The sequence below is a fragment of the Carcharhinus amblyrhynchos genome, chromosome 26 (genome assembly GCF_965287045.1).
Source record: "Carcharhinus amblyrhynchos chromosome 26, sCarAmb.v2.hapA, whole genome shotgun sequence".
Taxonomy (NCBI): Eukaryota; Metazoa; Chordata; class Chondrichthyes; order Carcharhiniformes; family Carcharhinidae; genus Carcharhinus; species Carcharhinus amblyrhynchos.
This window is the reverse complement of record NC_137349.1, coordinates 11,164,882-11,179,071: the sequence shown is the minus strand read 5'-3', so window position 1 is coordinate 11,179,071 and position 14,190 is coordinate 11,164,882. Positions and strand designations below refer to the sequence as shown.

The 14,190-nt window shown below is 42.9% G+C and overlaps 1 protein-coding gene across 7 annotated transcripts in view; it reads left to right on the top strand.

Moving 5' to 3' along the window:
- Positions 1-1,034: 1,034 nt before the first annotated feature.
- gatad2ab (GATA zinc finger domain containing 2Ab) overlaps positions 1,035-14,190 on the top strand; it is a 126,964-nt gene continuing 113,808 nt past the window's right edge. For 5 of the 7 annotated variants that reach the window (XM_080212602.1, XM_080212601.1, XM_080212599.1 and 2 more), the window contains exon 1: positions 1,035-1,471. The gene's annotated coding sequence lies outside the window, so the exon portion shown is untranslated. Of the gene's footprint in view, positions 1,485-14,190 lie in introns of all 7 variants that reach the window. The other 2 variants (XM_080212593.1, XM_080212596.1) reach the window with 1 other exon arrangement.

Here is a 14,190-nt window from a genome sequence, read left to right as displayed (position 1 = left end):
TGGACTGTGGGAGGAAACTGGAGAAAGGCCATGCAGATATGGGAAAAAAGTGCAAACTCCACACTGACAGACGCCCAAGACTGGAATTGAACTGGGGGTGCCTGTCGCTGTGAGGCAGTGGTACCAACCACACTGCCATTGTGCTGCCCACTCTTGATGTTAATGGCAAGGGTGATGGCATCACAATGGACTCCATGTTTCTAATGAAAGATTTGAACTTGTGTTTCCAAAAGAAAGCAGTGAACTAAAGTTGAGAAGTTTATTAGGCACCATGTGACAACACTGAATGGGTCAGGACCCTAATTTTGGCCTGCAGTGGGTTAGAGACGATGACCCTATTTTTGGTCCCAACTGAGCATTCTTGCAGGCCCAAAGTGAATTGTGGGATGGAACCCTGTTTACCACTTTAAGAAACCCCACACCTGTCAGGCAGGCCCGTCAGGCAGGCCCGCCCTCTGCCTTTCACTCTGCCTCCATCATATTGTCCCGCCCCCCTCGCTCCGTGATTGGTCCATGCTTTGCATCGCGAAGCTACGGTTCGTTAGAGAGGGCGTCAATCATCTCACCTCCTCACGCTGACAAATGCGTTCGGTTGACGCTTGACGTCAGATAAAAGGAATAGATCCGCCCCTTTGGGGATCTGCCATTGGGCAGCAGATAGACCCGCCCCTCTAGGGATCTTCCATTGGATAACGAAGTTGTCAGCCAAACCGTCCAATGACCGCCTGCTGTAGTTCTGCAATAACATCCCGCCTACCTCCCCTGATGATTGGTTCATCTGTCCCACATCCCTCTTACTATTGGTTAATGTGGATGTCAATCAGCCACCGCCCACACGCGAGCCATCACGTTTGAGTGACGCTTGACTGGAAAGACCCGCCCCCTCTACCGATTGCCAGTGGATAATCTGGGCACATGCCCGCGGCTGATTGGGTGGTATAGCCGTCAGTCAGCTTCCAGGCCCGCCCCGGCATCAACATAGGCTGAAGCAGACCCGGAAGTCGACCTCCATTTTAACCATTGTTACGGTGGAAAGAGGGGTAGATTCGGGTCATCGCTCATAGCAACGGAAACCCGGCAAGAAAAGAAATAAAATCCCCCCTTCCCCTTCAGCCTCCCCGACCCTGAAATTCAATTATACTTTTAACCAACTCCCACCTGGAAAAAAAACTTTTCTTGAAAAAAAAGAGAATTACAATGGCGGTTAAGAAGCCTGGGGCCTAACTTCATTCCAGAAGCCTCGGAATCCAGTAGGTGGGCAGGCCGTACCGGCGCGCTTCGATCCCGGCCTCCATGAGGCGCTGAAGCTGAAGGGATTTTCTTTTGAAGGAAAAAGAAGAAAATAAAGGAAACAAAACAAAAAAATACACAGATATCGCCCGGCGTTCCCTCCAACAAACCCCCCACTACCGCCCCCCCCCCAAAAAAACTCCAAATAATCATTGGAGGGAAGGAATCAGCCAAGTAACAGGTATCAGAATAAGGTTCGAACTCGTTATTTATTGCTTGTTGTGTGTTTAAAGTAAATTGGGGCACCAATCCTACACTGCAGAGAAATGCCTAACGTATTTGGTAGGTTTGACAGGGTCAACGTGAGAGAGAGTTTCAGACACTTAACCAGTCCAACTTTCCTTTTTATGATGGGGGTGGGGCGGGTGTTGTAAACTTCTAATTTCAGGTTGCAGTAAATTTGAAAAAGTTTTTAAAGGACTGAAGTTTGTTTGATTTGAGTCCTTTAACTTAAAGTTTTGGTGGTAAGTTTGTTCGGATACTTTCTTAAAACATTTTAAAAAAAGTTGTTTATTGCAAACTTTAACTTTGTTTAGTTTTGTGATTTTACTTTGCCATGTCAAATGTAATTACGTAATTCTAAATTGTTTGAATCAACCAGGATTGTGAATATTTTCTGAACTGAGTGTTATGTGGAAAATAAGTTGGTTTTGTGCAATCTATTATTTTTGTAAAAGTGTAACTTTTGATGTTGGAATCCTTTGGTGACAAATGGTTTGCTTGATGATAAAAGGTTGGGATGGTTCTCCAATTGTTCAGGCGTGTGGAAATGGGGGAAAATGCTGATCTTTCTGATTTGAGAGGCTCTGGGAGCTCCCTTGAGAACAATGAGTGTACAGTTAATTGTGAGAGAGTGCAATGCTTATTGGTTGGACAATGTAATCAGCATTAAACCCTCCAGTTCTGGGCCCTGAATAATGGGAGCAAGGGGTAAGATATTTACCAAAACAGTATTTGTCTATTATGTTTGTTTTGGAAATGCTTTGAAACTAAGCTTTCCCAGTCACTTTAGTTACTTTGTTTGAAGGTTGAAGTTTTTGCAGTGTTCTGTTTAGAGAATAGTAAAACTGCACTTTAGGAAAGCTAACTGCGATATGGTGTGCCATCACAAGATTTTAATGCATTTGAGGCATCCAAATGCTCTTACAACCCTCTAACCACTCTCTCAACTATAATACTTAAGAGATTTGGAACTTTCCTGTTGGGAATTTTTGGGTTGGATTTTTCATTGTAACTTTCTGTGTGCCACTCTGTACTGCAGGAAGGCATGATATCATCCTTCAAGGTTGTGGATGCTTTGAGGGTCAGTTGACAAGGGTTTTATTGACAATTATGGTATTTTGTAGAGACGTGGCACCCTTGTATATTTGAGTCTCTACATCTGACTCTGGACCTGTGACTTGTACATTACTGGCAGTAATAGCTTGATATCAGGCTGTGAACTTTTAATAGAAATTTGCAAGACAGTGGTTGGCTGGGAGAAGGTAATTGCAGGAATATTGCTTCAAATTAAAGAGTGGCAATAGCTTCAGAGGGTAGTGAAAATAAAATTTCAGACTCAAACTTCTTACATTGGGCTTCACACTCCCCTGCTCAAAATGTTTTGAGGAAGCATTTGAAGGATGTGGAGGGAGATGGGAAGAAGGTAGCATCTTTCTTCATGGATGGATTTTTTTCTTCTCCCATCATCTGTGTCGACTTTATATTAGCTTTTAAACAGTTATTAAAGGGGCTTCATTCCTGTATTTAGCGCTGGTAGATTTATTATTTTAGTGAAGTGCAAGCTGTATCCTTGAATGTGCTGATAGCGGATGAGCGCTGAGTATGATTAGTTGAGGTCACCTGATATTTTAGCAGAGACATTTACTTAAGATGGGTGAGTTTCTGCATTGAGTTCAGAAATGACTGTCACACAATATTTATTCATGGGATGTAGGTGTTGCTGGTTAGGCCAGCATTTATTGCCCAACACTGATTGCACTTGAGGGGGTACTGGTGTGCAACTCCCTTGAATGCTTTAATCCATGTGGTGTAGGTACATCCACAATGCTGTTAGGAAAAAAGTTCCAGGAGTTTGGTCCCATGACGTTGACAGAATGGTGACATCGTTCCAAATGAGGACCGTTTGTGACTTGGTGGTCTTGCTGTTCCCGTGAACCTGCTGCTCTTGTCTTCTAGGTTTTAAGGCCCATGGGGTTTAGAAGGTGCAGTCGAAGACTAGGTGAATTGCTGCAGTGCAAGTTATAGATGGTACATACTGCTGCCAAAGTGTCTGGAGAGAGTGAAGTTTAAGGTGAAGGATAAGGTGCAGATCAAGTGGGCCATTATTGAGCCTCGAGTGTTGCTGAAGCTGCACACATTGAAGTAAGTGAACTCCTGAGTATTGCTTTGTTGTTGGTGGAAAGGTTTTGGGGAGTCAGGTGGTGAGTTGTTTTTTGTATAAAACACAGTCTGTGACCTACTCTTAGAAAAGAACCATAGACCATGGAATCCATACAGTGCAAAAGGATGCCATTCAGCCCATCGACTCTGCGCCAGCCACAATGCAATCCAGATCCTGTTCCCATCACCCCACATGTCTACCTGGTAATCCCATGATACTAGGGTCAATTTTTCATGGCCAGACAACGTAACTCGTACATCTTTGGACTGTGGGAGGAAACTGGAGCATCCAGAGGAAACGCGCGCAGACACAGAGAACTCCATACAGACAGTGATCTAAGGCCAGAATTGAACCTGGGTCCCTGCCGCTGTGAGCTTGTGCTTGCCACTGTGTAGTCATGTAGTCACAATATGTATATGGCTGGCGCAGCAACAACTTGAGATTAAATGCAATATTCTGTCTAATTTACTTTGTAGTGTGAGTCCTATTCATTGTGTGTGAGGCCTTTAAAGTTTTTAGTGGCCATTTGCACAAAATAACATAAAGGGGGCAAGCTTGGGTTCAGCCTGCAAGGTTTGCTACACAAGTGTACAGCTTTCAGGGAATGTTGCTTATCTCGAGCCTTTGTGCATTAGCTTCAAGGTGATAAAATATCCCAAGGGACCTCCAGAGAAGCATTATAAAATAAAAGTTAGTATGGAGCACATATGGTGATATTAATGAAAATGACTGCAAGCTCGTTTGAAGAGTTAGTCTTCAGTGAGCATCTTAAAGAAGGGAAGAGGTTTATGGCAGCAACTCTTGACTTTAGGACCCTGGCAGCTGTGGACCGTCCAGTTAGGTGGTCAATGGAGCTAATGGAGAATTTGACAATGGTAAATCATTGAAACCAGTGACACAGAAGGAAGCCACTTGGCCCATCTTGTTTGTGCTGACTGGAGAATTATCAGTCCAGCCCATTGCAACTTGGCAGCTTATGGGTCATAGCCATGTAGCTAATGTATTTCCAAATGCTTGTAAATGTGATGAAGTTTTCTAATTCTACTATCCTTGCTTTGCTGTTGAATATAAAGTGGAAATATTTAGATTGTCACTTGTTGGTGATGGCTATTGCACGGCACTTCTATGGTATGCATGCTACTTGTTATCTGCCCAAGCCTGAGGAGTTCCGAATCATACTCAGCATTATTCAATCGTCAGTGAACATTCTTACTTCTGACGTTTCCATGAAGAGGTCTTTGATGAAGCAGCTGAAGGTGGTTGAGTCTAAGACACTACTGTGAGGAACTCCTGCAACAGTGTCCTGGAGCTAGGGTAATTGGTCCTCAACAACTACAACTATGTTCCTTTGTGTGAGGTTTTCTCTGATTCCCACTGACTTCAATTTTGCTAAAGTTCCTTGATGCCTAGCTGGATACACTGCTGCTTGTTGTCTATGGTAATCACTGTCACATCACCACTGGAATTCAGATCGGTTTATCCATCTTTGCACCAAGGCTATAATAAGGTCTGACAGAACTCAAACTGAGCATTGGTGAGCATCTTGTTGGCACAGTTGATGCATTCCATCACTTTGATTGAAAGTAGACTGACAAAGTGGTATTTGGCAGGATTGGATATGCCCTGCTTTTTGGAGGCGAGTTATACCTCTCATTGAGAGGTAGATGCAGGTCTCATAGCTGCATTGGCGGTATGGCGAGTTCTTTGATTTTAGGATCTACCCTTGCAGCTGTTCTTCCGCCACTTAAATGTTGTTTACTGCACTGACCAAATCTATACATTTGATGTTTTGAATTAATGTGAAAGCAGATGTGAGTTTATCAAGTTGTCCTGTTTCTGCTGAGGCGTGATGCCAAATCTCTGGGTGGTTTCAGTTGAAGCTGTGCTACCAAGTGGTGCTTACCTTTATGCAAAATGACTCGTGTACGTCAAACACTGCCGTCAGATATCAGGGAGATTATGAAGAAAGTTGTTAAATCAGGTATGGTACCTTGATAGATAGATGCGATCCCACGTGCAATTCAGAACCGCGCAGTCCAGCTAGTTCATAGGTTTGACTACTGGGGTGTTCAGCAGGCTGAAAAGTGTCGCAAGTATGCTTACATTAACACTGCAATTAAGTTACTGGGAAAATCCCCTAGTCACCACACACCAGCTCCTTTTCGGATGCACTGAGGGAGAATTTAGCACGGCGAATGCACCTAAGCAACAAGTCTTTTGGACTTTGGGAAGAAACGGGAGCACCCAGAGCAAACCCATGCAAACACGGACAGAACGTGCAAACTCAGCGCAGGAAGTGACCCAAATCCGGAATTGAACCAGGTCTCTGGTGCTGAGAGGCAGCAGTGTGGATAAGTGTGCCACCCTACCCTGTTGGAATTTTCCCTGTCCTGAATCTTGTGTGATCTCGCTCTGCACTATAATTTGTTTATCACCTGTGTATTTGCATTTTCAGGAATATTGTCACAATATTAATAAATGTATTATGCAACGTTGAAATCTAGTTTTGGTCTAGGTTGTCAAGCCTAATGATGGTACACTAATGTCTATCCTCGGTTGGGCTTGTTCACCTGCAAATATAAAACCAGGGACTGTCCTGAAAGCTATGTACTGGGTTGCACTTCTATTTGCTGGCATTTCAACTAGACATCAGACAAATGCCCTTGTGAATTTTTTTGAACTTGGTGACTCTGGATTTTGCACATTCTCCCCATGTCTGTGTGAGTTTCCTCTGGGTGCCCTGGTTTCCTTCCACATTCTGAAAGATGTGCTGGTTAGGTACATTGATCCAGATAGGCACCGGACTGTGGTGTCTAGGGGAATTTCACATAACTTCATTGCAGTGTTAATGTAAACCTTACTTGTGACTAATAAACAAACTTTACTTTGAAGCGCTGTAAATGGGTACCCTACCAGATTAACCCCTCCACCCAGTCTAGGAAAACTGAAGCCAGTTCACGTGCTGCACTGGGGCAAGGCAAGCAAACTTGACATATAGAACTGGAAATCAACTTCTGACCTTCTGGTTTTTTTGGGTCTGTAATACTTGAAGTGAGCCTTGGAGACATTCTTGGTTCTGCAGTATTTTTAAAAAATATGTGATGAGACGATTGTGGAGAAGGAAGTGATTGTGGTTTAGCTTTCATTAACCTGGTGTGCCTGTGTCTCTTTGTCCTGGCAAGCACTTGAAGCAGTCTAAATATGGACCTGAAGTTGGACTTGTGGAAGATTTTGGCACTTTAGAAATGGGCAAATATTTAATATATTACTAGTAAGAAGTATGTTGGATTTTAGGGTTAGGCATTGCACTTGGGATATTTCATTACATTAAAAATGCAATGAAAATATAAGTTACGTGGCTGATTTTGCCACTTCACACGAGGTGCTTGACTGTGCCAAGGACCCTGTTTTTGTCAGAAATGTTGCTGATTAAAATTTCAGTTTTGGTTTCTTCTGGCCTGCATGGTGAGCTGATCTGACATGAAGGTGGCACAATTGCCTTTGTGTTAGGAAGCCAATATCTGCCACGTCTCCTACTCCTGATACTATTCAGTGCCTTCTGCCAGGAAGGAAGTGGGTGGGTGGGGGTGTGTGGTTAGGACACAATCAGTCTCTGTTGTGATCAGTTAGCCTACTGACTCTATCAGAGGTTTTCGATGAGGGATGGTTGCTTGGACGAGGTGCAAGGAGATGATGGATAATGATGGAATTGTACCCAGTGGGGCTCTGAATCTCAAGGATATAAGGATTGTACAATGGATCTCCAACCATCCATGTTGATGTTTCAAATGAATCTTGCTAGTAAATATAAAATTAACATGTTCTACTTATTTATGCTTCTGTGTGGTTACTGCTGGTTTTGCCCAAGTTACAATGCTCAAGAGAATATGGTTCACTAAATGTCCTATTGGGAAAAAAATCTGCTGTCTTTACCTGGAGTGGCCTATCTGTGACTCCAGACCCACAACAAATAATGCTATTGCTAAACTGCCCTCTGAAATGGTCTAACTAACCATTCAGTTCAAGGATGGTTATGGCTGGGCCACAAAATGCTGACCATGCCAGTGATTCTCACATCCCATGGAAAATAAAGAAAAACATTGACAAACTATTTTAAACAGATGCATTGATTGTGTATTTGGGGCAGCAAGTCACTGCAGTTGATTTGTTGTTGCTGGTTTCTCTTCAGTATCGAAGATGGTTGCTTCTTATATACGTGTTGTGTGTCCTAATGTGACTGCCCAGCCTGATTGTAGATCTCCATGACTTACTACAGTGCGGAAGGGATTGAATCATCTGATTTTTTTTGTTCAGATAGTCATGCCAGTACTTGAGATTGTTCCCCAGGTAGTTTTTTTTGCACATTTTTCTCCCAGTCCATGATGGACAAGCCACATTTCTCTGTAATTCATCTTCAAGGAGGAGAAGCTCACTTAAACTTTAATCTCGGCCTGCCACACCAGCAGTATCCAAGTTTCAGTTGTGAATACATTGTTGCCAGGATCCGGTTCATGGTTCACATGTTTTAGAAATGGCTTTTAATTTTAGGAATTGGAAGTGGAGTAAATGCAATTAAAATGCAATGCAATGTATGCATAAATGCAATGTAGTTGGAAAAATGCTAGAATCTGTCATCAAAGAGGAAATAGCGAGGCACCTAGAAAAGAATGGTTTGATCAAGCAGACGCAGCATGGATTCGTTAGGGGGAAGTCGTGTTTAACAAATTTATTGGATTTCTATGAGGATGTGACTAGTGCGGTAGACAGAGGGGAACCGGTGGATGTGCTGGTTTTAGATTTCCAAAAGGTGTTTGATAAGGTGCCTCTCAAAAGGTTGCTGCAAAAGGTTAGGTTGCATGGAGTTGGGGGTAAAGTGTTAGCGTGGATAGAGGATTGGTTGTCTAATAGGAAGCAGAGAGTTGGAATCAATAGGTGCTATTCTGATTGGCTGTTGGTGACTAGTGGAGTGCTGCAGGGATCGGTGCTGGGGCCTCAACTGTTTACCATATACATAGATGATCTGGAGGAGGGGGCTGAGTGTAGGGTAACAAAATTTGCTGATGACATAAAGATGAGTGGAAAAGCAAATTGTGTGGAGGGTGTGAAAAGTTTGCAGAGAGATCTGGATAGGCTGAGCGAGTGGGCGAGGACCTGGCAGATGGAGTATAATGTTAGCAAGTGTGAGGTTATCCACTTTGGTAGAAATAATAGTAGGAGGGATTATTATTTAAAAGGTGAAAAGCTGCAGCTTGCTACGGTGCAGAGGGACCTGGGGGTCCTTGTGCATGAATTTCAAAAACCCAGTCTGCTGGTGCAGCAGGTGAATCAAGGAAACAAATGGAATGTTGGCCTTTATAGCGAGGGGGATAGAATACAAAAGCAGGGCGGCCTTGCTGCGACTGGGTACTGGTGAGGCCGCAGCTGGAGCATTGTGTGCAGTTTTGGTCGCCGCACTTGCGGAAGGATATATTGGCCTTGGAGGGAGTGCAGAGAAGGTTCACTAGGCTGATACTGAAGATGAGGGGGTTAGCCTATGAAGAGAGACTGAATAGACTGGGTCTGTACTCGAAGTTTAGAAGGCTGAGGGGGGATCTTATGGAGACATACATGATAATGAAGGGGATAGATCGGGTAGAGGTAGAGAGATTCTTCCTGCTTAGAAAGGATAGCAGGACTAGAGGGCACAGCCTCAAGATAAGGGGGGGGGGGGGTGCAGTTTAGATTAGAGTTGAGGAGGAACTTCTTCACTCAAAGGGTGGTAAATCTCTGGAATTCTCTGCCCGTTAAAGTGGTGGAGGCTACCTCGCTAAATATATTTAAGTCACGGGTAGATAGGTTTCTGATAGACAAGGGAATTAAGGGTTATGAGGAGAAAGCAGGAAAGTGGAACTGATCCACTTCAGATCAGCCATGATCTTATTGAATGGCAGGGTGGGCTTGAAGGGCTGGATGGCCTACTCCTCCTATTTCTTATGTTCTTAAAACAAGCTTGGAGTCCATTATTTTTAATAGGTTGGTGTCATGTTGGCTTGAGGGGTTGACAAACAGAAAAGTAAAATCATAGAACAACAGGAGCGTTAATTTAGGTAAAGAACTGAGGATATGATGTCTGCAAACGTTCCAGTAAGAGCAGTCAGTGATGTTTTTGTTTTGAGTTAATTTAGTTAAAAAGCATAAAAGAAGGATTCTTAACCTAAAGTTGTTTTTTGTTGGAATGTTATGTTGTCATAGAGGTTATTTGGTTGCAGTTTTTCTTGGTGTTGCTGAGAGAGTTAGTTGCAGATCAGATCTGGTGTACATAGTTTGCAGTTCACCGACAGAAGGTAGCCCAAGGAAGTCATAGGCCTGCACGAAAAGCTAACTTAATGATTTGTTCAAAGTTTTGAAAGAACAGAAGCTGGAAGATTGCTAGTTTGAGACTTGTGGAAAAATCTACAATGGTTCTCAATATATTGTGGGAAAAGAAAGCATCCAGATTAGCTTAAGTTTTGGGACAACATTCAAAACAAGGAATTGAGGCATTCACAGTCAAGAGATGGTAGATGAAATCTGGCATCTGAGATTATGTGGAGCTAACCAGTGTTAGTAATTACCTGAAGACTGTGACATACTTTTGCATAGTCTTGACAGAAGTAAATAACCCCACATTATCAAGTAAACCATGTAGAGTCATGGAGCAAAACAGCATGGATTAAGTTAATAGTACTTGTTTTATTTTGTTTTTTCTATGCAATAAATTTGTTTTTGTTTAAAAACGTGAAATCTTTCTACATAGTTCTAATGGTTGCAACGAGATATTCAAATTTCTTTTAATTGTTAATGGCCCAGTCCAGATCATGGCACAGTGGTCAGTACTGCTGCCCCACAGCTCCAGGAACCTGAGTTCGATTCCTGGCTTGAGTCACTGTCTGTGTGGAGTTTGCACGTTTTCTCCATGCCTGCATGGGTTTCCTTCAGGTGCTCCAGTTTCCTCCCCCAGTCTGAAAAATGTGCTGTTTAGGTGTTACTAGCATTGCTGAATTCCCCCTCTGTACCCGAACAGGTGCTGGAGTGAGGCAACTTAAAGATTTTCACAATAATTTCATTGCAGTATTAATGTAAGCCTACTTGTGACAACAAATAAATAAAGTAACAACGCGACTGCCTTGGGGATTTTATTGTCACAGCCATGCATGCTACATAGCCACTGCACCTGAGCTGAGCTCTGATAATTGTTTCAGTTTTAGATATTTCTGCCCTGTGAAGTATTTCAAAGTTAGAAACTCCCATTTGATGCTCATGATCTGAATGCATTCACGTGGAATCTGTTCAACTGCTTAATATACCTGGAGTGGGTTGGCTGTGTGTTGTAGACATACAGGAGGGTAGGTATCACCCACAGCTTTATACAGACAAGTTTTTGTTATATAGCTGATTGCAGCATCATTCTTGATGCTACCTAACAAGGTGCATCACACATTGTGAGGATGTGTTCCTGGCTTGAAAATCCAGGACAAGAAGTTAATGAGCAGTTGGTCATTGGAAATTTCTTCATCCAGAGGACTGAGTCGTTAAGAATGTTAAAGTTTGAGATCAGATTTTTAGAAGGGTTTTGAGAATGGAATGATAATATGGATTGCATTTGAAGACCTGTCCTGTTCCAACACAGCATGACAAGGTGGTTTTTGATTTCTCTTTAACCGCTGAGTTCACATGTTTCAGTTAAATTCATATTCAGTGTTCAGCAGAGGCCTTGCTTATGGGATAATTGCTATGAATTAGCTTTCAACAATGTTTTTAAGCATTCCCTCATTGCAAATCACATTCTTTCCTACAACTATCCTCCTCGCTGACACTGCTGACACTTCATTGGAAGTTCCTTTGTACAAATTGTCTAATCTTTTTATATGTTTGAATTCCAAATTTGCTATGTTTATATTGCTTAATTCAAACAACTGGGCACCCATTCCTCTTCATTGGCCATTGTTTTGGTCTGGACTGGACTCTTGACTACTCTGGGCTTCCTGTATGACCCCCAGCTGAGCAGCCAATCTCTCATATTCCCTTATCACAATCTGCCAATGTTGGAATACTTTTAAAAGAGATAGGTGCTGAGAAAATGTTTCTGCTGGCTGAAGAGTCTGTAGCACAAAGGATAGGCCATTTAGGATTCTGAGAAATTTCTTCACTCAAAGGCTTGTGAATCCTTTGGAATTCTCTCCACCATAGAGTGCTGGGTGCTCAGTTTTTGAGGAAATTCAAAGCAGAACACCGTAGATTTTTGAATAGTGAAATTAAGAAGTATGGGCATGGTGCGAGAAGGTGGAGTTGAGGTAGAAGACCAGACATGATCTTGTTGAATGGCAGAGCAGGCTTGAGGGGTCAAATTATCTCCTCCAGCTCCTATTGCTTATGTTTACATGCCACCCCAGAATGAGCTTGTGACCATGGCTGATATGTCATTGCAATATTTATGCTGCTGTTTTGTTGGAGATACTGACTTTCATGATGTGTTAAACAAGATCTGCTTCTGAGGTGTTGTAAAGTTTCTATTTGAAGTGGGTGTCCCAACCATTATCCCATCCATTCTACTTGCCAGCACCACGTAAAACAGTTACTGGCCACTTGACTAATTTTTTGTTAATTGAACTGGCTGTGCACAAATTGGCTGCCATGTTTGCCTAAATAGTAAGCAATTACCTTTCAAAAGTAATGTATAGGCTGCAGTGAGCTTCAGAATCTGCTGAGGATGTTGAAGGCGTTTAATGAATGCAGATGGTTTTATTGATTGGCAACAGAGACCAGGTTAAAAAAAGAACTGTTTGCAGTTGTACTGTTAAAATATGAATGTGTAATTTAATTTAGGTTAGTTCTTCAGTTCCATGTCAAACTCAGGAGCTGCAGTCTCTCAACAGTCAGTGTGCATCATGTCATCCAACACATTAGACTGTTCCAATCCTGGTGAGAGCTTTGTCCCTTTGAGAGAACTAAAATGGCTGCCTGGGTAACCCCAACTCTGCTGCTGTGACTGCGTCCTATCTGTGTACTTTGCTGCCTTTCCTCTGCTTCGGGCTGTTGAGTCAGAAGGGAAATTCCAACCCTCGGCTGGTAATTCTCTGCTCACTTGGCTTGGAGGTCAGTTTCATGGTGGCCCTGACCTGCTTCCAGAATCTAATTTCCAGGTAACTGTGTGGCACGAAATTTAAAGAATTTGTCGGGAGTACACCACGGAATTTCTTTTTCTAAACAAAAGCAATGAAAAAGCAGCAATCCCTTCTCTGCCACAGACCCTCTTCACGCAATCTAGCCTCACTGAAGTAGTCAGGCTTTCCCAATATGGCATGCTGCCAATCATTGCGGTGATGCAATACCTAATTGACGGGAAATGGAAATCGGTGCTGATATCCACATCCTTTCTGGCTCTGGTGACATGGATCATCCAGCTCCCTCAGCCAGAGGACTCCAGAAACTGTGAGGAGAAAATGCATAGAATGTAAAGTTTAACCCAATTTTCCTATTGCCACAGGCCAGAGAATGCTCAGTTATGATTTCAGAACAACCAGTGGCTGTGGTAAGATTTAGGAGGTTATTACAATCTATTTGCTGGTTTGCACTCTGATTACTGCACTACAGAACTTCATTATGTATAACATACAACACAGAAGTAGACCATTTGGCCCAAAGTGTCCATGTTTTGTACATGTTCATGCTGCATATCAGCATCCTTCCTTTATTCAAAACTATTAACATATCCTTTCATTTCTTATGTATTTATCTAGCTTTCCCTTAAATGTATCTGACCTTCAGCTGAACAACTTAACATAGAACGTAGAACACCACAGCACAAACAGGCCCTTCGGCCCACAAGTTGCACTGATCACATCTACATCTACCAAGCTGTAGAACTATCTGTAACTTAAAATGCCATTAGATCCCATGTACTCATCCAGAAGTATTTTAAAAGACCCCAGCGAATTCGCCTCCACCACCACCGACGGCAGCCAGTTCCACTCACTCACCACCCTCTGAGTGAAAAACTTTCCCCTAACATCTCCTCTGTACTTGCTTCCCAGCACCTTAAACCTGTGTCCTCTCGTAGCGACCATTTCGGCCCTGGGATATAGCCTCCGAGAATCCACCCTATCTATTCCTCTCAACATTTTATAAACCTCCAAAAGGTCGCCTCTCAACCTTCGTCTCTCCAGGGAGAAGAGACCTGGCTCCCTCAACCTATCTTCATAAGGCATGCCTCTCAATCCAGGCAACACCCTTGTAAATCTCCTCTGCACCCTCTCAATAGCTTCCACATCCTTCCTGTAGTGAGGCGACCAGAACTGCGCACACTTCTCCAAGTGGGGTCTGACAAGGGTCCTATTAAGGTAGGGAGTTTCACATTCTAAGCACACTCTGGATGCAGTTCTTTCTGCAAAATTGGATTTATGTTGACTATCTTATATTTCTGGCCTCTAGTTTTGGATTCCACCTACAAGTGAAAATATCCTTTTCCCATCTACCCTGTCAAACCTGTTCAAAACTTT